The following is a 21,970-nucleotide window of genomic DNA, read 5'->3' as shown; positions in this document are numbered from 1 at the left end:
CTATCACTTGTTCTGCTAAGGACATGTGGCATCAGGATAAAGTTGACATTATACCAATTATACTATCAACTACAGGAGTCATATCACACAATATCCACCAGTACATCAACGCAATACAGCTACATCCAAACGTATATATGCAACTACAGAAATCTGTAATTATTGATACATGTTCACTTACCCGAAAGTTCCTAAATGCAATGTAACATATACCGTACAGTTAAAAGGAAGTCACGCTTGATCAAGGTCCGCATCACTTTCCATTTTTAACCAGACGTAACGTCTGAGAAAGGAAAGAAATAATAATAATAATAACAATTCCGTTTGATTTAAGATTTAACAAGCTTTCATTTAGACGCCTCTTCGACGACTTAAGTATTCCCAAATCACTCCTACCACGAAAAAGGAACCAATCGTTTAAAGTGGCATCCGAACCTTGTGTGTGTTGCTGGCGAATCTTTACACTACTGAGAAGAGAAGCCTAGATTAAATCAGACTGAAAAGTTTGGTAGTCCGTCCTAGATTCGTTTCCGCATCCTTTCAATTTCGAGGCACGAGCTTAGACCACCACGTCTTGGATACTTTTCATAAATGAAAACCATTTTCTATAGAGAAACACTCTCATTTTCCAGTAACAAAAATACGCTACGACATTGCCACAGAATGAATTCCAACTTTCCAGCAGAGTTTGCCCTGATTTTAAAATCTCCTGCTAGAGTAAACCTACGTGTCCCATTAGGTTCGGATCAATTTATGGCGTTCCAATGGCGACTGCATATTAATGGTAGTAAAGAATTTGATTATACCTACCGAGGTAGTTATACATTCCGAAAGTGAAAGAATCATGGCAAAGTTAATGATCAAAAGCGGATCTAACACAGTAATGGGATGCTTTTATACATCACCTGCGTCCTGAGCTGTGGTGACAGAGCTTTTCAGAGAAAACTTGCAGAATACCGTGAGTACATTTCCTAATCACGCTAGTGCAATAGGGGGATACTTCGGTATGCCTGCTCTGGAATAGGAGAATCATGTGATCAAAATTAATACCACATGCAGGTGTTGACGTAATTCTGAACGTCTTGTCGCAAAATTACTTCGAGCGGATGTACAGACGAATTAAGAGTCGCTCTGGCAATGCATAGACATGAAAATTTCGAATCATTACAGGAAGACATCTGTGTTCATAACGATGTGATAGCATCAATGACTAAGTGTATCAAAAGCAATGTTATGAATGCTAGAAAAGTATTTTTACTTAGAAGGAGTGCAGAATACAAACTGCATAGTGTCAGGATGTCCTATGTCAAGTAATCAGTTCGGAGCAGGGAGATGTGGAGCACAAGTGTGTACAATTGAAAAGTATGCATATTCAGTATTTTTTGGAGCAAAGAGTCAAGGAATGTGAAAGATTGATCATTGTTTAGTAACAGTTTCACAAAATTGTTGCGAAACAAAGAAGCCTTCACCACCGGTTTCAACGATTCCAAACCATCGCTGACAAAAGTGTTCATTTCTTTGCCATTTTTGAGTAGCAGTTCCTCTTTCCCCATCTTAACAATCAATCTAATTTTTAACATCCTTTTGTAGCACTACTTCTCAAAAGTTTCGATTCCCTTCTCTTCTGGTTTTCCCTGAGTCCATGAGACACTACATTATAATGCTGTGTTCCAAAAATAGACTATCAATAACTTCTTCCACAAATGTACGCCTATGTGTTTTTTCGCCTGGAATACCCTCTGTACCTGTGCCAGTCTGTTTTTATCTCCTCCTTTCTTCGACCGTCATGGGATGTTTCGCTTCCAAGACAGAACAACTTCGTAATTTCATCTACTTCAAGAGACCAATTTTAATGTTAAGTGAATCGCTATTTGCATTTCTGCTGTTCCTCGTTGCTTTCGTCTTACTTCGGTATAATCTAAACCCAAGTTCTGCACTCAATAACCGTTTATTTCATTCAACGGTTTTTGTAACTCTTCTTCACACTTATCATAGCAATTCAATGGACGAAGCTTATCACATCTTCTCACCATGTATTCTAATCTCACTCTTGAACGTTTCTTTTATTTACGTCACTGCTTCTCGATTGTAGAGGTTGAACCGTAGTTGAGAAAGGCAACATCTTTCTCGTCCCCGCTTTGTAATCTGAGAACTACATTCTTGGTGAACTACGCTCTTGGTCACCCATTCTTTTTGTTGATTCTTGGCATTTGTATATATATATAGCGTCTTCTTATTTTCTTTTTTTAGAATTTTAAATATCTTGTACTGCTTTACGTTGTGCAACGATTTTCTAGGTCAATAAATGTAATAAATGCGTCTTGATGTTTAAGTCTTGCTTCTGTTAACGAGCGCAACGCCAGAACAGCCTCTCTGATGCCTTTGCTTTCTAAATACCAAATTGGTCGTCATCTCCCGAAAAGAAACCTTGATGCACGAGTCGCTATGTTGAGTGTACGTACTTATTTGCCCTTGCTGTCTTCTGAATTGTGTGGATGATATTTTTTCGAAAGTATAGTAGTATGTCTACAGACGTCTGCCACTTCACTATACGATTTTAGAAAGTCTAAAGGGATGTTATCTACTCCCTTTGCTTTATCTGATCGCAAACCTTCGCAAGATCTGTTAAACTCTTGTATTGGGATCCCCAATTTTTTCTGATCACCTCATCGGACAAGTCTTCCCCTGTGGTTCAAATGGCTCTGAGCACTTTGGGACTTAATATCTATGGTCATCAGTCCCCTAGAACTTAGAACTACATAAACCTAACTAACCTGAGGACATCACACAACACCCAGTCATCACGCGGCAGAGAAAATCCCTGACCCCGCCGGGAATCGAACCCGGGAACCCGGGCATGGGAAGCAAGAACGCTACCGCACGCTTCCCCTGTGGCAACAGCAGAATTATTCTTGGACTCTTCATGCTGATACACTTCTTTCTAGTTTCATTAAAAGCTTTTGCAATTGCCCTGCCCTTATTTCGCATTGGCTTCCTTGCACATACTATTTGTCTCATTTTTCATTGTCTTTTGCAGGGTATGCACATGAGACCTCCTTGACTTCCAAAATTAATTAAAAAATTGATACATACCTCCAGTTTGGAGTATTATGTAAAGCAATTCAAATATTTTCAGTTGATTTTTTTGTAAAAGATTCCTTATGTTTTATTTCAGTTAATAAACGCAAGCCAGAAAAATCTAGACGTCAAGAGAGAAACAAACTGTGGTGGTGTCCCGAACACCAGGTAGCAGATACAAATGTTGCTGATGAACCTTACAATGTGTATGGGTTGCTTCGACAAAAAAAACGTTATTTGCTAGATTTTACGGTATCACCCGAACAGATCCATCATGTCAGCAGGAAATTCGTGGCGAATCTGCGTTTCCCTTCAGTGCTTTCACAATATGAACTTTGCAAGCGTGCAAGCAATGTAGTTCATGCAGCAAATTGTGAACTTCGGGGCGAGGCTATTCAGCTCTCGTCATGCTCGAGAAATTGACTTTCATGAACTTCCCTCTCTGATCTCCACTATAACAGCCTTCTGCCGGAACGTGACTGTTTGCATTTACAGAGGCTAGGAACTTGTTATAGCAAGCTTTAATCGCATTAAAATCTTTATTTGCTAACGGCGTCAGAAATATCTTTCGACAGCAGTAGGTGATTTCGTCGCACCATGCATAGGACTCTGTGTTGTGGTGAAGTCAGTTTGATAGCTATTTAGCACGTGATACAAAACAAAGCGATCATTTGGACAAAAGTCTGTTTACATGATGCGCATGGTGCAAGTACCCATCTCTCATTGTTTTCTTCGTAACTGCAGTTCCTAGACAGGGAGGTTTCAGGTGGACGCCCAGTATTTTTGTGTTCGTGTCTTGCCCGGATCATTTTTGTATTGCATTCTTTTATCGATCAGATGACGTATTCCTTCACTTCCCCTTGGTTTCTTAGTCATTATCTCCCCTTCCCTACCTCTGTGTATCCAACACCACTGTTCAATAACTTCATACACTCATACTCTCTCTTCATCTTTTGGCTGTGACGTCGGCAAGTACCGCATACCGCAATTGTTGTTGTTGGCACTGGTTTTCTGTCGTTTCTGATGAGAACAGCTCTATCACTGAACTGTTCCCAGTAAGGCACTCTGGTCTACGCCCCTATATATGACGAATCCTACTGTCTCCCGATGCCTTTGCAGACAAACAACCAGTTAACATGAACAATTTAATCCTGTAGAACACACACACAATATAGAGCTTTTCATTTATTATAATGTTGTTCTACCGAGAAGTGACGGAAGAATCAGTTAACATGAATCCTACTCCCGTTATACTATTGTCTGCTATCGTTGATATTATCCTAAATTATTCTGACGAGAAATCCTTATTTTCTTTCCATTTCACTCACTGAAATCCACTGTATCTAATGGGAGATTTTGCACTGCTCTTTCCAGATTTTCTAGTTTCACTACTAAATTTAGCGTCACTTTCCGGCTCACAGCACACTTTAAGACGAAAAAGAAGACTCACGATGAAGGAATTACCCGAATGCAACGGATATCGGTACAGGTGATTTACATGTACGGACAAACAAATGACTACAAATACCGCAAAAATTAAATGATTTTTAATTGAATGATTTATTCAAGAGAAAGAGCTTCACAAATCGAAGATGTCAATAACCCGTAGGTCAACCAATGGCCTTTATACGACCTATTATTCGGTTTGGTATTGATTGACAGTTTTTGGATGTCTTCCTGAAGTATATAGTGGTAAATTCTCGCCAATTGGCGCGTTAGGTCGTTAAAATCCGAAGCTGGTTGGAGGGCCCTGCCCATAATGCTCTCAACTGGGAAGAGATCCGCCGACCGTATTGGCCAAGGTAGGGTCTGGCAAACACGAAGGCAAACAATAGAAATTTTCGACGTATGCGGGTAGGCATTCTCTTGCTAAACTGTAAGCCCACGATGACTACAGTCAAGGACAATAAAACTGGGTGTAGAATATCGCCGACCTGCCGCTGTGCTCTGAGGGTTCCACGGATGACAACCAGAGGAGTCTTTCTATGACAATGAAACGGCGTTCCTGACCATCAGTCCGTCTTCTCGAGCAGTATGGAGGAAGACGGCCATGTCGGTATCCCACCGTTGTCCGGGGCGTCTCCATACACGCCTTCGCTAATTATCGGGGTTTTCTTCGAAACTGGACTCATTACTGAAGACACTTCAGTTACTGAGATTCCTGGCCGAAGACTGGAGTCACATCTCACGATTTCCGTCCCCTTCGGGTAATTCTTTCTTGGTGGGGTAGAATGAAGCAGTTAATGGATGGGCAGCCGAGAGTACTGTCATGGCAAAAGAGGGGGAATTTTCTTGTTTTGACGTTACGAAATGTGTTACAGAGTGGTAACGCTGTTAACGTTGTCAGTAACCAACAATACGCAAAGAAGTGGGATACGGAAGTACTAAGGAATGACGAGATACGTTTGAAGTTCTCTAACGCTATAGATACAGCAATAAGGAATAGCGCAGTAGGCAGTACAGTTGAAGAGGAATGGTCATCTCTAAAAAGGGTCATCACAGAAGTTGAGAAGGAAAACACAGGTACAAAGAAGGTAGCTGCGAAGAAACCATGGGTAACAGAAGAAATACTTCAGTTGATTGATGAAAGGAGGAAGTACAAACATGTTCCGGGAAAATCAGGAATACAGAAATACAAGTCGCTGAGGAATGAAATAAATAGGAAGTGCAGGGAAGCTAAGAAGAAATGGCAGCAGGAAAAATGTGAAGACATCGAAAAAGATATGATTGTCGGAAGGACAGACTCAGCATACAGGAAAGTCAAAACAACCTTTGGTGACATTAAAAGCAACGGTGGCAACATTAAGAGTGCAACGGGAATTCCACTATTAAATGCAGAGGAGAGAGCAGATAGGTGGAAATAATACATTGAAAGCCTCTATGAGGGTGAAGATTTGTCTGATGTGATAGAAGAAGAAACAGGAGTCGACTTAGAAGAGTTAGGGGACCCAGTATTAGAATCGGAATTTAAAAGAGCTTTGGAGGACTTACAGTCAAATAAGACAGAAGGGATAGATAACATTCCATCAGAATTTCTAAAATCGTTGTGGGAAGTGGCAACAAAACGACTATTCACGTTGGTGTGTAGAAGATATGAGTCTGGCGACATACCATCTGACTTTCGGAAAAGCATCATCCACACAATTCCGAAGACGGCAAGAGCTGACAAGTGCGAGAATTATCGCACAATCAGTTTAACAGCTCATGCATAGAAGCTGCTTGCAAGAATATTATACAGGAGAATGGAAAAGAAAATTGAGAATGCGCTAGGTGACGCTCAGTTTGGCTTTAGGAAAAGTAAAGGAACGAGAGAGGCAATTCTGACGTTACGGCTAATAATGGAAGCAAGGCTAAAGAAAAATCGAGACACTTTCATAGGATTTGTCGACCTGGAAAAAGCGTTCGACAATATAAAATGGTGCAAGCTGTTCGAGATTCTGAAAAAAGTAGGGGTAAGCTATAGGGAGAGACGGGTCATATACAATATTGACAACAACCAAGAGGGAATAATAAGAGTGGACGATCAAGAACGAAGTGCTTGTATTAAGAAGGGTGTAAGACAAGGCTGTAGCCTTTCGCCTCTACTCTTCAATCTGTACATCGAGGAAGCAATGATGGAAATAAAAGAAAGGTTCAGGAGTGGAATTAAAATACAAGGTGAAAGGATATCAATGATACGATTCGCTGATGACATTGCTATCCTGAGTGAAAGTGAAGAAGAATTATATGATCTGCTGAACGGAATGAACAGTCTAATGAGTACACAGTATGGATTGAGAGTAAATCGGAGAAAGACGAAGGTAATGAGAAGTAGTAGAAATGAGAACAGCGAGAAACTTAACATCAGGATTGATGGTCACGAAGTCAATGAAGTTAAGGAATTCTGCAACCTAGGCAGTAAAATAACCAATGACGGACGGAGCAAGGAGGACATCAAAAGCAGACTCGCTATGACAAAAAAGGCATTTCTGGACAAGAGAAGTCTACTAATACCGACCTTAATTTGAGGAAGAAATTTCTGAGGATGTACGTCTGGAGTACAGCATTGTATGGTAGTGAAACATGGACTGTGGGAAAACCGGAAGAGAATCGAAGCATTTGAGATGTGGTGCTATAGACGAATGTTGAAAATTAGGTGGACTGATAAGGTAAGGAATGAGGAGGCTCTGCGCAGAATCGGAGAGGAAAGGAATATGTGGAAAACACTGATAAGGAGAAGGGACAGGATGATAGGACCTCCTAAGACATGAGGGACTGACTTCCATGGTACTAGAGGGAGCTGTAGAGGGCAAAACTGAAGAGGAAGACAGAGATTGGAATACGTCAAGCAAATAATTGAGGACGTAGGTTGCAAGTGCTACTCTGAGATGAAGAGGTTAGCACAGGAAAGGAATTCGTGGCGGGCCGCATCAAGCCAGTCAGTAGACTGATGACCAAAAAAAAAAAAAAAACATCAAGCGAACTTCGCTTCTATTGTAAATTACATCATTACAGCACCCCCAATAACAAAGCCAGGCTGTACGCATAGGGATAACCTTATAATTGAGTCACGAAACAATTAGCACACTAACACTTGTTCAAGGTATTCTTAAGTGATGCTCATCACTCGGAGCGGTGCCTTCCGTCTCAAGATCGTTTAATAAGCGTGAGAGCGTTACGGTGGTGCTCAACAAACTCCAGTGGCAGACACTGCAAGAGAGGCGTTGTGCATCATAGAGAGGGCTACTTCTGTAACTGCGAGATAGTACGTCCAGGAAATAGTCAGCCACCATACTAATCTCTCCCGCATACGTCTCGCAATATGACCCCAGCGAGCAAAACCGAGAAATTAGAGCTCATGCGGAGGTATCCCGACAAATCGTTTTCCGATGTGTCATTCGGGAATGGAACAAGTAAGGGGGAACGGGGGAGGGAACATCAGATAATAGTACCAGAAGTATCCTCCGCCACACGCCTAATGTGACTTCCGGAAGGCGTTCGATACAGTTCCGCACTGTCACCTGATAAAAAAAGTAAGAGCCTACGGAATATCAGACCAGCTGTGTAGCTGGTTTGAAAAGTTTTTAGCAAACAGAACACAGCATGTTGTTATCAATGGAGAGACGTCTACAGATGTTAAAGTAACCTCTGGCGTGCCACAGGGGAGTGTTATGGGACCATTGCTTTTCACTATATATATGTATATATATATATATATATATGACCTTGTAGAATGTAGATAGTGTCGGAAATTCCATGCGGCTTTTCGCGGATGATGCTGCAGCATACAGAGAAGTTGCAGCATTAGAAAATTGTAGCGAAATGCAGGAAGATCTGCAGCGGACAGGCACTTGGTGCAGGGACTGGCAACTGACCCTTGACATAGACAAATGTAATGTATTGCGAATACGTAGAAAGAAGGATCCTTGATTGTATGATAATATGATAGCGGAACAAACAGTGGTAGCAGTTACTTCTGTAAAATATCTGGGAGTATAAAATTAATTGTTGGTAAGGCGGGTACCAGGTTGAGATTCATTGGGAGAGTCCCTAGAAAATGTAGTCCATCAACAAAGTAGGTGGCTTACAAAACACTCGTTCGACCTATACTTGAGTATTGCTCATCAGTGTGGGATCTGTACCACGGGTTGACGGAGGAAATAGAGAAGATCCAAAGAAGAGCGGCGCGTTTCGTCACAGGGTTATTTGGTAACCGTGATAGCGTTACGGAGATGTTTAGCAAACTCAAGTGGCAGACTCTGCAAGAGAGGCGCTCTGCTTCGTGGTGTAGCTTGCTGTCCAGGTTTCGAGAGGGTGCGTTTCTGGATGAGGTATCGAATATATTGCTTCCCCCTACTTACACCTCCCGAGGAGATCACGAATGTAAAATTAGAGAGATTATAGCGCGCACGGAGGCTTTCAGGCAGTCGTTCTTCCCGCGAACCATACGCGACATGTACAGGAAAGGGAGGTAATGACAATGGCACGTAAAGTGCCCTCCGCCCCACACCGTTGGGTGGCTTGCGGAGTATAAATGTAGATGTAGATGTAGAATGTGGCTTGCGGAGTATACGTTGAGATGAAGTGCCTGTAAGGAAGTTTCGATAACACTACCTAAGTTGTTTATATCATTTAGTGACACGAAATTGTAAGGAATTAATGAACTACGAATATTAATTTTAATGACCAACAGCCTCAGTTGCAATGTTTACCTAGATTTACCTAGGTTTCAGTCGGGATAATCCAACCTTCCTCAGAATAACAGTAACTACCGTTTGTCCATAGTGGACATCGCCAAGCTAAAACTATAAATCCATAAATTATCGTCAGACTGTAAAAACTTAAACAGCCTCGGACCCACTTCGCGACCAAGTTCCAGTACAGAACTCGTGGCTGCCGCATCGCTGTATGTAACTGCGAATTATTTGTTTTTCTGAAGACAATTGTATGAATTTATACTTAAATACTCTGTCATTTCAATTATTCTAACCACATACGTTTTGTTTAGACACATCATCGTGACTTGTACTCTGCAGTCGGTATACTTTCGGACGATGTGAAAAGGAACATTCGCCTTCAGCACTTGTGAACATTTTAAAATTGCCAGCATTTTACAAGTGTCTTAATAAATTTCACATCGAAGCTAGCGTCCATTACTATGAGTATTATCCAATCTGTTCCTTACATGATTTCCTGCCAAAAGGTAGATTTTGGTGTTGAAAATGGTGACGTATTCGCAGACCCTCACTCTATACAAGAGACGCATTACACCGGAGAGTAGTTACAACAGTTTGGAGCTTCCAATGCAGCTGGCTATAAGCGATATTTCTTGAACACTTTTATGTCTGCTCAGACATTAGATACGATTTCTCATGTTCACTGAAATAAAATTTCTTGGCTATGGCTGCTGTTAATCATTGCACCAGTACAGTAGGTGCTAATTGATTAGATAACTTTCTTTAATTTGTAGTAAGATCGCAGTTCTAAATTTGATGCGGGATCAAACTTTGTATATGAATATTCATAGTTTTCAAATCAGACCATATTGGAACATACACCTGTCGCCCGAACTTAAAACCAAGCAGAATGTTCACAAACTGCACCAACGTTGTGAACTTGCCAATCTAAAGAGCATAGTTTAGGACCTCTATAGTGGAAATCTTCTCTCGATGTCGTTGCGATTTATCTCTGCGTTGTTATAACTCTCACCTACCATTTCACAGGTAGACTCCCACTCCCAGGTTCGGTCGCACCGTGGATGCTATTTGTACTAAACCACGAGCTGGAATATTCTGGAGTCAGCTACAAACAAACTATTTGGATTGTTCCTCCTTTTCCCATGCACATGTAAATGTTATAGGCTGAAAACAACGCCCTCTCTACGTGATTGACTTTATGACACCTAGGTTAAGGTGCAGTTATCTCCATTAATAACAAGAGATTTCTCTGATTCACATTTATTCGAGACAAAAAATTTTAATGGTACTAAACACAATTGAGAAACTTGCACAGAAAGACTATTGTTTCTCCTATGGCTATTACCAAGAGAGGTTGTGCGGTGGTGAGCTCATTGGTTTCGCATTCCATAGGGGGGGGGGAGGATGATCCCATTGAAAAAGAGCACGGCCCATTTCCTTCGCCATCCCCTTACATTCCGAGGTTGTTCTCCGTGTATAACGACCACGGTGCCGACGAGACGGTAGCCTCCCGTGCCCCTTTTACCTATGGCTATCGTAACTCTAGAAATATGTGTTACAAAAAAAATCGCTCTTGATGTTGCAGTAGAATTGAGCAACACGCAAAACCAACATGCAATCATCGTAAGAGGCGTGAAATGTGTCGCAGACTAAACGCCAGCCAAGACTTCCTAGCGCTGAATATGTCAAACTATTGAAACTCCCTGGCAGATTAAAACTGTGTGCCCGACCGAGACTCGAACTCGGGACCTTTGCCTTTCGCGGGCAAGTGCTCTACCATCTGAGCTACCGAAGCACGACTCATGCCCGGTACTCACAGCTTTACTTCTGCCAGTATCTCGTCTCCTACCTTCCCAACTTTACAGAAGCTCTCCTGCGAACCTTGCAGAACTAGCACTCCTGAAAGAAAGGATGTAGCGGAGAATTGGCTTAGCCACAGCCTGGGGGATGTTTCCAGATTGAGATGGTAGAGCACTTGCCCGTGAAAGGCAAAGGTCACGAGTTCGAGTCTCGGTCGGGCACACAGTTTTAATCTGCCAGGAAGTTTCATATCAGCGCACACTCCGCTGCAGAGTGAAAATCTCATTCTGGAAACATCCCCCAGGCTGTGGCTAAGCCATGTTTCCGCTATATCCTATCTTTCAGGAATGCTAGTTCTGCAAGGTTCGCAGGAGAGCTTCTGTAAAGTTTGGAAGGTAGGAGACGAGATACTGGCAGAAGTAAAGCTGTGAGTAGCGGGCGTGAGTCGTGCTTCGGTAGCTCAGATGGTAGAGCACTTGCCCGCGAAAGGCAAAGGTCCCGAGTTCGAATCTCGGTCGGGCACACAGTTTTAATCTGCCAGGAAGTTTCATATCAGCACACACTCCGCTGCAGAGTGAAAATCTCATTCTGGAAACATCCACCAGGCTGTGGCTAAGCCATGTCTCCGCTATATCCTTTCTTTCAGGAGTGCTAGTTCTGCAAGGTTCGCAGGAGAGCTTCTGTAAAGTTTGGAAGGTAGGAGACGAGATATTGGCAGAAGTAAAGCTGTGAGTACCGGGCGTGAGTCGTGCTTCGGTAGCTCAGATGGTAGAGCACTTGGCCGCGAAAGGCAAAGGTCCCGAGTTCGAGTCTTGGTCGGGCACACAGTTTCAATCTGCCAGAAAGTTTCATATCAGCGCACACTCCGCTGCAGAGTGAAAATCTCATTCTGTCAAACTATTCTCCACAAACTCCGCGCCACCTTCGACTGTTTCAGACTAGACCACACGTATTTATAAGTTTTTACATTTAAGACAACTAAAACAGAATTAATACATGAAATTTTTTAGGTGTTTTATCCCTTGACCCATGTCTGTTGCCGCTACCTATTTTATTTAGTAGCGTCTCTACCCAGCTCTTGCAAGCTATTAATTTCGTAACCTACATCGATTGGTACCAGCCGCTGCTTCAGCATTACCCCACACGTCATCTCCCGGAACGTCGTTACATCAGTTCTTCAGCAACCTGCGATGTTACCAAAACTGAGGACGTCGTTTCATCGTTACGACAGAGGAACTATATCAGTGGTCAGCAAACTGCGATCCACGAGCCCACGTGGCTTGCGGCTGGTAGTTTTGACTGTATTTTACAATACGCACCTGGGAACTAACCGTCGAGTCCAAAAGTCAACTTTGATAGCCCTTTGTAATTTTCCTACTAACACTTAAAAAGCCTGAAATATTTTAATATATGGGTGATTATAATTGACGTTGATCAATTCGGCCGTAAGGTAAGTATATTTGTCCGCTTAATTCAGGGACAGGTGGGTAAGTAGCACTGCCATTGCGGGATTAGAGGATGTGGGAGGGGGACTGTTTTGATATTTGTCTTCCAGTTCTGACAAATGACGAGGGAGTGCGACTCGACAAATCACCTACTGTGGTACAAATTTGGACGCAGAAGTAACATGGATTATTGAATGCACATTAGAGAGACGGACAGCTTCAAATGCGGTACACACTTGTAGCAAGGAATACCTAATTATATTAAGGCTGTTGCAACAAACGCAATGAATAGAAGAGAAATAAAAATAAAGACAGTCAAAACATTTATTAAACATCTGTAATCGTGTCTCCCACTTTATAATGTGTTTGAATATAACGTAATAATAACTGCTATTAACCATTTTACCATTCTCTCAGACAACACAACACCACTTCGTCAGGTAGTTACAGTTTCATAAATACGGGATCGCTTACATTGCCTGCAATCTGCGACAGCAGTCGACGCAGTGTTTCGAACTCTGCCGACCGTTACTGATCAGTACTTGAGGGCCATTGGCCAACTACAGCTGGTGTGTTTGGGGCTTATAATATAGTGACTTTTGAATGTTAACAATTAACAGCAAACTCGGTACATACGAAGGCCAAGGAGACGCTCCACAATGTCAGACTTGTTTCTTGACCACGAAAGATTGACGACGACTGGACTGTATGCTACATGGGACATCTGCATAACAACCATGGTCCGGCTCTTAATAAATAACAGCATTTCAGGTGGCTGACAGCTGTGGAGCATTTAACAGCCGTGATGTCCAGAGATATAGCGTCGATTAGTCACAATCCATTAGTTCACCTCAGTTATCATTATTCAACAGGACAGTTTGCGGTACAGCCCTGGCCCGAGGGTCATACTAGGATGCTACCAGCCACTGCCCACTTAACGATTAGTATCACTGGACGCCACCAGCCAGAAGTCCGTGTGTGCATCTCACTGCCTGGGTGATTGCACTATCACCACAAACTGCTGCTTGGCTGACCAGCGAAAGCATGCATCTGCAGTATGGCCATGGAGCACGGCTGAGTCACCTGTACTGACTCTGCCATCATCTGTTGAATGCTCAACAACAGTGCTCCACTCTGAGTCACACTGCGCTGTTCAAAGCTGTCTCAGTGATCCTAACAGTGCATCACCATCAAGATCCGCGGGCTCGACGACCATCCAGCCCATTGGATGTGTATCTGAACCATCTGTGTACCACAACCAAGTCCATTCCGCACCCAACCTCCATAACATCCCAATCCACCCCTTTGCCAGGGACCATATCCCTATGGAAGACTGAGGTGTAACAGCTGCCAATCCACCCACCAAGCACTTCGTATTCCACTCCTGTTACAGGCTTATCCTACCCCATTAGAGCCCAGGCCACCTGTGAATACAGCCATGTCATATGCCAGCTCTGTTGCAATAATTCCTCAGCTTTTTATATTGATATGACTAACAACTAGCTGTCAACTGGGATGAATGGCGACTTCAAAACTGTGGCCAAGAGGGAAGTTGATCATCCTGTGCCACAACATGCAGCTGAAAGCAGCTTGCTTGATTTCAATGGCTGCTTCATGGCTTCGGCCCATCTGCATCTTCTCCCACATTACCATCTTTTCTGAACCACACAGATGGGAGTTAAACTTACAACACATTCTCCTCTCCGAAAATCGTCCTGGGCTCAACCTACAGTAATTTCCTGCACTACACCCACCATTCAACTCCATTCTACAATTCCTCCCAACTCCAGTACCCTCACTCTCATTGTCGACTGCTCTCTGTCCCCCTTCCCATTTCCCTCCCCCATTTCAACCCCACAGCCTCCTCCACCTGCAGGTTAGAATAGGCCCGAGGTTTCTCTGCCTGTCGTAAGAGGCAACTAAATGGAGTCTTACACTTTTCTGCCCTACAAGTTGAGGTCCCATATTATTGTTTGACGTGCCACTTTCAAAATTCTGCAAAAGTGTGGGCAATATGCGGAAAGACGCCTTACATGGTGTATGAGTTCTCTATAGTGTCCTTAGATTCGATATCCTGAACCTCTTGTCATGGCTTTGCATCCACTTGCAATTTAACTATTTGGATGAGTACACTTTATGGGGTATGTCATCTTCTTCAGTTGGCTCCTGTCCTCTTTCGCCCCCATGACAATATTGGATTTCTCTGCGCCCAGTATCCAGCACAGTAGCCAGTCCATTTTAGTGGGCTGTTATACACTCCTGGAAATTGAAATAAGAACACCGTGAATTCATTGTCCCAGGAAGGGGAAACTTTATTGACACATTCCTGGGGTCAGATACATCACATGATCACACTGACAGAACCACAGGCACATAGACACAGGCAACAGAGCATGCACAATGTCGGCACTAGTACAGTGTATATCCACCTTTCGCAGCAATGCAGGCTGCTATTCTCCCATGGAGACGATCTTAGAGATGCTGGATGTAGTCCTGTGGAACGGCTTGCCATGCCATTTCCACCTGGCGCCTCAGTTGGACCAGCGTTCGTGCTGGACGTGCAGACCGCGTGAGACGACGCTTCATCCAGTCCCAAACATGCTCAATGGGGGACAGATCCGGAGATCTTGCTGGCCAGGGTAGTTGACTTACACCTTCTAGAACACGTTGGGTGGCACGGGATACATGTGGACGTGCATTGTCCTGTTGGAACAGCAAGTTCCCTTGCCGGTCTAGGAATGGTAGAACGATGGGTTCGATGACGGTTTGGATGTACCGTGCACTATTCAGTGTCCCCTCGACGATCACCAGTGGTGTACGGCCAGTGTAGGAGATCGCTCCCCACACCATGATGCCGGGTGTTGGCCCTGTGTGCCTCGGTCGTATGCAGTTCTGATTGTGGCGCTCACCTGCACGGCGCCAAACACGCATACGACCATCATTGGCACCAAGGCAGAGGCGACTCTCATCGCTGAAGACGACACGTCTCCATTCTTCCCTCCATTCACGCCTGTCGCGACATCACTGGAGGCGGGCTGCACGATGTTGGGGCGTGAGCGGAAGACGGCCTAACGGTGTGAGGGACCACAGCCCAGCTTCATGGAGACGGTTGCGAATGGTCCTCGCCGATACCCCAGGAGCAACAGTGTCCCTAATTTGCTGGGAAGTGGCGGTGCGGTCCCCTACGGCACTGCGTAGGATCCTACGGTCTTGGCGTGCATCCGTGCGTCGCTGCGGTCCGGTCCCAGGTCGACGGGCACGTGCACCATCCGCCGACCACTGGCGACAACATCGATGTACTGTGGCGACCTCACGCCCCACGTGTTGAGCAATTCGGCGGTACGTCCACCCGGCCTCCCGCATGCCCACTATACGCCCTCGCTGAAAGTCCGTCAACTGCACATACGGTTCACGTCCACGCTGTCGCGGCATGCTACCAGTGTTAAAGACTGCGATGGAGCTCCGTACGCCACGGCAAACTGGCTGACACTGACGGCGGCAGTGCACAAATGCTGCGCAGCTAGCGCCATTCGACGGCCAACACCGCGGTTCTTGGTGTGTCCGCTGTGCCGTGCGTGTGATCATTGCTTGTACAGCCCTCTCGCAGTGTCCGGAGCAAGTATGGTGGGTCTGACACACCGGTGTCAATGTGTTCTTTTTTCCATTTCCAGGAGTGTATACCCATTTGGTGGTAGACCCGTGACAACACAAGGATCGCACTGCTGATGCCTGAGCTGTAAACTCCCCACGTATGCCAACGACTAGGTGCCTGTCTTCCTTGGTTCATCAAGACTCCTGGCAACGGCCATCATGCCATGTGGCCTTTGCTGCGGCCTGGGTGGCTCCTGTGGGGAGAGCTCCTGATCGGAGTGGGTGGCATCTGGACGGGTGACGAGCAATGAAGCGGACTAAGTCATCTCTTGCTGGTGACCGTACTGCGTTAGCAGTCTCTAAGAAGGGCAGTATTGAGTACAATACTGACAGATATGACCGTAAATCGTTTCCGTCTCTCGCTACACCGTGGGAAGAACATAGGGCTACAGAAAGAAGAGAGCCATAGTCGCCTTGGTATTTAGTCTGTAGCAGAATGGATGGGGATTTCTTTCTATGAAGCCTAAATTTTTTATTGAACATCTTGGGAAAGTTTGGGGAAGTGACAGCGTTCTCCAAGATGAAAAGCGGTGCAGTCATGATTCAGACAGCATTCCCAGACCAGTCTCGGACGTTACAAGCTTGTGACCAGCTGGGTGATATTCCTGTACCAGTCACTCCCCATAAAAGCCTCAGAATTGTCCAGGGGATTATTTTCCATCGTGACCCCTTCTTGCAGTCTGACGACTAGCTCCGCGCCAATCTAGAATGGCGGGGTGTTCATTTCAGCTGGCGCGTTTACAGGGGACCCAAAGACAACATAGTTGATACCAGTGCTTTCATCTTGGCATTTGAGGGTGAATCTTTGCCTGCTTTAAGTGCTGGAAATCCGGGCACATGTCTTCCCGCTGCACTTCCAGTGCCACATACCGAGATTGCGGACGTCTGCTTCATCCAAATACTCCATGTGCGCCTCCTCCCACTTGTATCAACTGCAGGGAGCAGCACTCCCCCTGCTCGCCAGACTGCACAGTACTCCAAACGTTGCCGAAAATCATGGAGTACACGACCCTAAACCTGTTGACTTATCAAGAGGCTAAACCTAAATTTGAAAGATTACACCCTGTTTGGTTGACGTCCACATATGCCGCAGAAACATTACCATCGCCATCACAGGTACCAGTCGTACCATACTCTCTGCCATGAACAGTGTGCCCTCGGGGCTCCCAGAATACATCTGCCCCCTTGGTTGTAGAAGGAAATCTCCTTCCATTGCTCCCAATGCACCTACTTTGGGGGCAATGAACCCCAGTCGCAGGAGACATCAGTCCCTTCCCTCAGCCAGAGAAGCAACAGCCTCCTCTGGCTCCTCCCTTGTGAAAGGGGTCCCTTGTGACCCTCTCTCCCAAGGTCTCCACTAATGCCACAGCAGACACTCACCAGTGGCTAGAGAAGCCAAAAGATGCTGGACAAATAGCTTCATGGTCTTCCTCCATGCCTGAAGCTGCTTCAGAGAAGTCCTCCCAGCAAGCCTCTCAAGAGAAGCGAGAGGGTAAGCAAACAAAGAAGTCTGCTAATAAAAAGGACCCTCTGGTGGCCCCCTACACCAATACTCCCTACCAATTCTGTACTTGCGAGTGCGATGGAGATACCAGCGTCCCATGAGGACCTGGATCTCACTGACGCTTCATCCACAATAGGAATGGATAGAAATACTCAGTCAGTGGCAGCAGGTGACCCTGAGGCGTAACCTGCATCCTTGAATACTTCATGCCTTCGCATCCTTACGATAATATCATCCTCCAGTGGAACTGATGTGGTTTTTTCCACCACTTGGCTGAACTACAGCAAATGTTAAGCTTTACACCTGCTTTCTGCATTGCCCTCCAGGAAGCCTGGTCCCCGCAATGCGGACCCTTGCCCTCTGTGGCTATAGGGGATATTACAAGAACCATAGCGACTATAAGAGTGTTTCAGGTGGAGTTTGTGTCTGTGTCATGAACGGATATAGCTGCCTGCAATGTATATCTTCGTCCAGATGGTGCAGTACCCCTTAACACATAGGCTGCTCTGATTCAACTACTCCCCAAATTCTGTCCAACTTTTGGGAGATTTTAACGCCCATAACACCTTGTGGGGTGGCACTGTGCTTTCTGGGAGAGGTAGAGATGTCGAAACTTTACTGTCTGAACTCAGCCTCTGCTCTTCAATATTGGGGCCCCCACAAATTTCACCACTGAATGACGTGACGCAGTGGTTAGCACACTGGACTCGCATTCAAGAGGACTATGGTTCAATTTCGCATCTGGTCATCCTGATTTATGTTTTCTGTGATTTCCCTAAATTGCTCCAGGCAAATGTCGGGATGCTTCCTTTGGAAGGGCACGGCCAAATTCCTCCCCTATCCATCACTAATCTGATGAGACCAATGACCTCGAAGTTTGGTTTCTTCCCCCAAACAACCCTACCACCACACATTTGAGTGAGGCTCATGACACTTACTCAGCCGTTGTAGCACAGGACGCCTCCAATCTGTCTACTGGAGAGCCCAAGATGACTTGTGTGGTAGTGACCACTTTCCATCTTCCTCTCACTCACCCAGTGCCATTCCCCCGGATAACTACCAAGATGGGCTTTAAACAAGGCAGACTGCGAAGCTTCCAACATTGCTGTCACTGTTGAATCTCCCCCACAAGGTACCATCGATGTGGTAGTTGAGCATGTCACTAGAACGTTTCTGCTGCAGAGAACACGATCCCTTGTAGGCATTTAGTACCTTGGTGGTCACCGTAAATCACTGTGGCCATTAAAGAACGTAGGCGAGCTCTACAGAGACGAAAAAATGGTTCAAATGGCTCTGAGCACTATGGGACTTAACATCTATGGTCATCAGTCCCCTAGAACTTAGAACTACTTAAACCTAACTAACGTAAGGACATCACACAACACCCAGTCATCACGAGGCAGAGAAAATCCCTGACCCCGCCTGGAATCGAACCCGGGAACCCGGGCGCGGGAAGCGAGAACGCTACCGCACGACCGCGAGTTGCGGACAACTACAGAGACATAAGCGGCATCCTTACTTAGGGCACCTAAAAGCTTTTGAACGGCTCCGTGCTTGCGTTCACCAGCTCATAAAAAGACGGAAACAGGAGTGTTGGGGTAGGGGTGCCTTGACCATTGGGTGCCATACGTCACCTTCCCAAGTCTGGACGGCGACAAGACATGTTTGTGGGTACCAGATCCCAGACAGGTGTTACTGGCATTAACAACAATGGCGTGTTACCTTCCGACGCAAACACAAATGCTGAGCACTGTTCTCGAGACTCTGCATTGGAAAATTATCCCCCAGCAATTCGTACCCTCAAACTGAGGACGGAAAGGAAAGCCCTCTTCTTCACTGAACGTCTCAGTGAACCCTGTAATGCTCCATTTACAGAGTAGGAGCTCCTGGGTCAGATCAGATCCGCAGTCAGATGACCAAACATCTCTCGTCATACTACAAGCGACATCTCCTCATCATCTTAAACTGGCTCTGGTCTTTCCATTGCAATGGCGGGAGAACACCATCACTCCAGTGCTCAAACCCAGTAAAAACCTGCTTGACATGGATAGCTATCGGCCCATCAGCCCCGTCAACGTCAACGGTTGGGTTGGTTCCTGGAGTCACGTGGCCTACTGGCTCCATACCAGGACAGTTTCCACCAGGGTCGCTCTACCATTGATTGTCTGGTTTCCCTCGAGTCTGCCATCCGAATAGCGTTTCCCAGACGACAACACCTGGTTGCTGTCTGTTTTGATTTACGAGAAGCTTGCCACACGACCTGGCGACATCATTATATGAGTGGGATCTAAGGGGCCCGCTCCCGATTTTCATCCAAAATTTGCTATGGATCCATATTTTCGTAATTGGTGCCTCCCTTAGTTCCCTCATATCCAGGAGAATCAGGTCCTACAGGGTTCTTAATTGATTTTGGCCATTAACGGTCTAGCAGCAGCTGTCATGCCATCCATCTCACCTTCTCTGTATGCAGACGACTTCTGCATTTCGTACTGCTCCTCCAGTACTGGTGTTGCCGAGCGGCGCCTACAGGGAGCCACCACAAGATGCACTCGTGGACTCTAGCCCATGGCTTCCAGTTTTCAAGCGCGACGTCGTGCGTTATGCACGTCTGTCGGCTTCGTACCGTTTATCCGAAACCAGCACTTTACCTTAATGACGATCCTCTTACTGTAGTGGAGACTTTTAGGACTGGTTTTCGACGGCCTATTGACGTGGCTTCCTCATCTTCGTCAGCTGAATCTGAAGTGCTGGCAGCCCCTCAGTGTACTCCGCAGCCTGAGCAACACCAACTGGGGTGCAGATCGCTCTTAGCTGCTGCAGCTCTACAGTGCGCTTGTTCAATACCGCTTTGACTATGGGAATCTGGTTTATGGTTCGGCGGCACCCTCAGCGTTAAGTTTACTCGATCCTGTGAACCACTGTGGCGCTCGACTGGCAACAGGAGCTTTTAGCATGAGTCCGGTGACCAGCGTCCAGGTGGAGGCCGGAGTCCCTCCATTGAAGCTTAGGCGATCACAACTGCTCGCCAGTTACGTTGCACACATTCGTAGTTACGCTGAGAATCCGAATTACCGTCTCCTCTTCCCATCCATGACGGTTCATCTCCCGCGACGGAGGCCCAGGTCTTGGCTTAAGATTGCGGTTAGCGTCTGATGTCTTCTGTCTGGAGTCCTTACCTTTACCACCTATACAAGAGGTCCATTCACGTACACCTCCATAGTGTACACCTAGGCTGAAGATTCGCCTGGACCTTTCACGTGGTCCTAAAGTCTCAGTTAACGCCGCGGCTGTGCGCTGTCACCTCCTCTCTATTCTTGACATGTACCTGGACCATCAAGTGGTTTACACTGACGGCTCGATGGCTGAAGTCACGTAAGCTTTGAGTATGTGGGCTGCATGAAATCAGACGCTATCTCACACCAGGCCCTCGTACTTGGTGAGAGACACTATTGTTCTGAGCATCTTTACGTGCTCACTGTGCGCTCATAACTGAACAGAGCGACCTGACGCGATCGACAGGCATACTAAAGACACCGCCCAATACACCTTTGCAAATCTTCATAGGATTTTAGCTGTGGTTTCCATTTCGCACCCCATCGGACCTTACTTTCCGAGGAGTCCTCGTGATTGGTAATATTGTGTCCGACTTGCTGCTTTACTGACTCACCTTGCAGTGCATGCAATACAGCGTTGTACACAATGGTTCCGTATTCGAATATTCGAATCGAGAGCTTGCCGACATGACGTTTATTTACGGAAATGCAAATGGCAACGAGCTGTGGGCAGCAACGTTGTATCAAGAGACCTACGCCCGCCGACAACAACCATACCATTCATTGTTTGCAACGGTGTTTTGCCGTTTGTCTGAAGCAGGGTCATTTCAAGGAGGCAGGAAATCATGAAGGGCGTACCAGAAATGTTCGGACACCAGACTTCGAGGAAAATATGACACTGTGGAAGGCGATTGCCATGTCAGTAACAAGCAGTTCGCCGGTCAGTACAGGGTAAGTCAGACGACCACATGGAACATTATCTATGACAATTGTTAATATTCATATCACTTACAGCGTACGCAGGACATCCCTGTACTAACGACAGACTTCCTACAGCGTGAGCAGTTTTTCAATAGTTTCTTCACCAGGCGTCCACGAATCCGGGATTTATGTTAACCTTCCCATTCACAGATGAGGCCACCTTTACGCCGAGTGATATCTTCAGCTTTCATTACAGTCATCTGTGGGATAGTATGCAGAACCCTCATGGAATGGCAACAGCGAATCATTAACATCGGTGCACCCGGAATGCGTGGGCTGGGA

Source organism: Schistocerca piceifrons, chromosome 6, assembly GCF_021461385.2.
Source record: "Schistocerca piceifrons isolate TAMUIC-IGC-003096 chromosome 6, iqSchPice1.1, whole genome shotgun sequence".
Lineage (NCBI taxonomy): Eukaryota > Metazoa > Arthropoda > Insecta > Orthoptera > Acrididae > Schistocerca > Schistocerca piceifrons.
Note: the sequence above shows the minus strand (reverse complement) of the source record.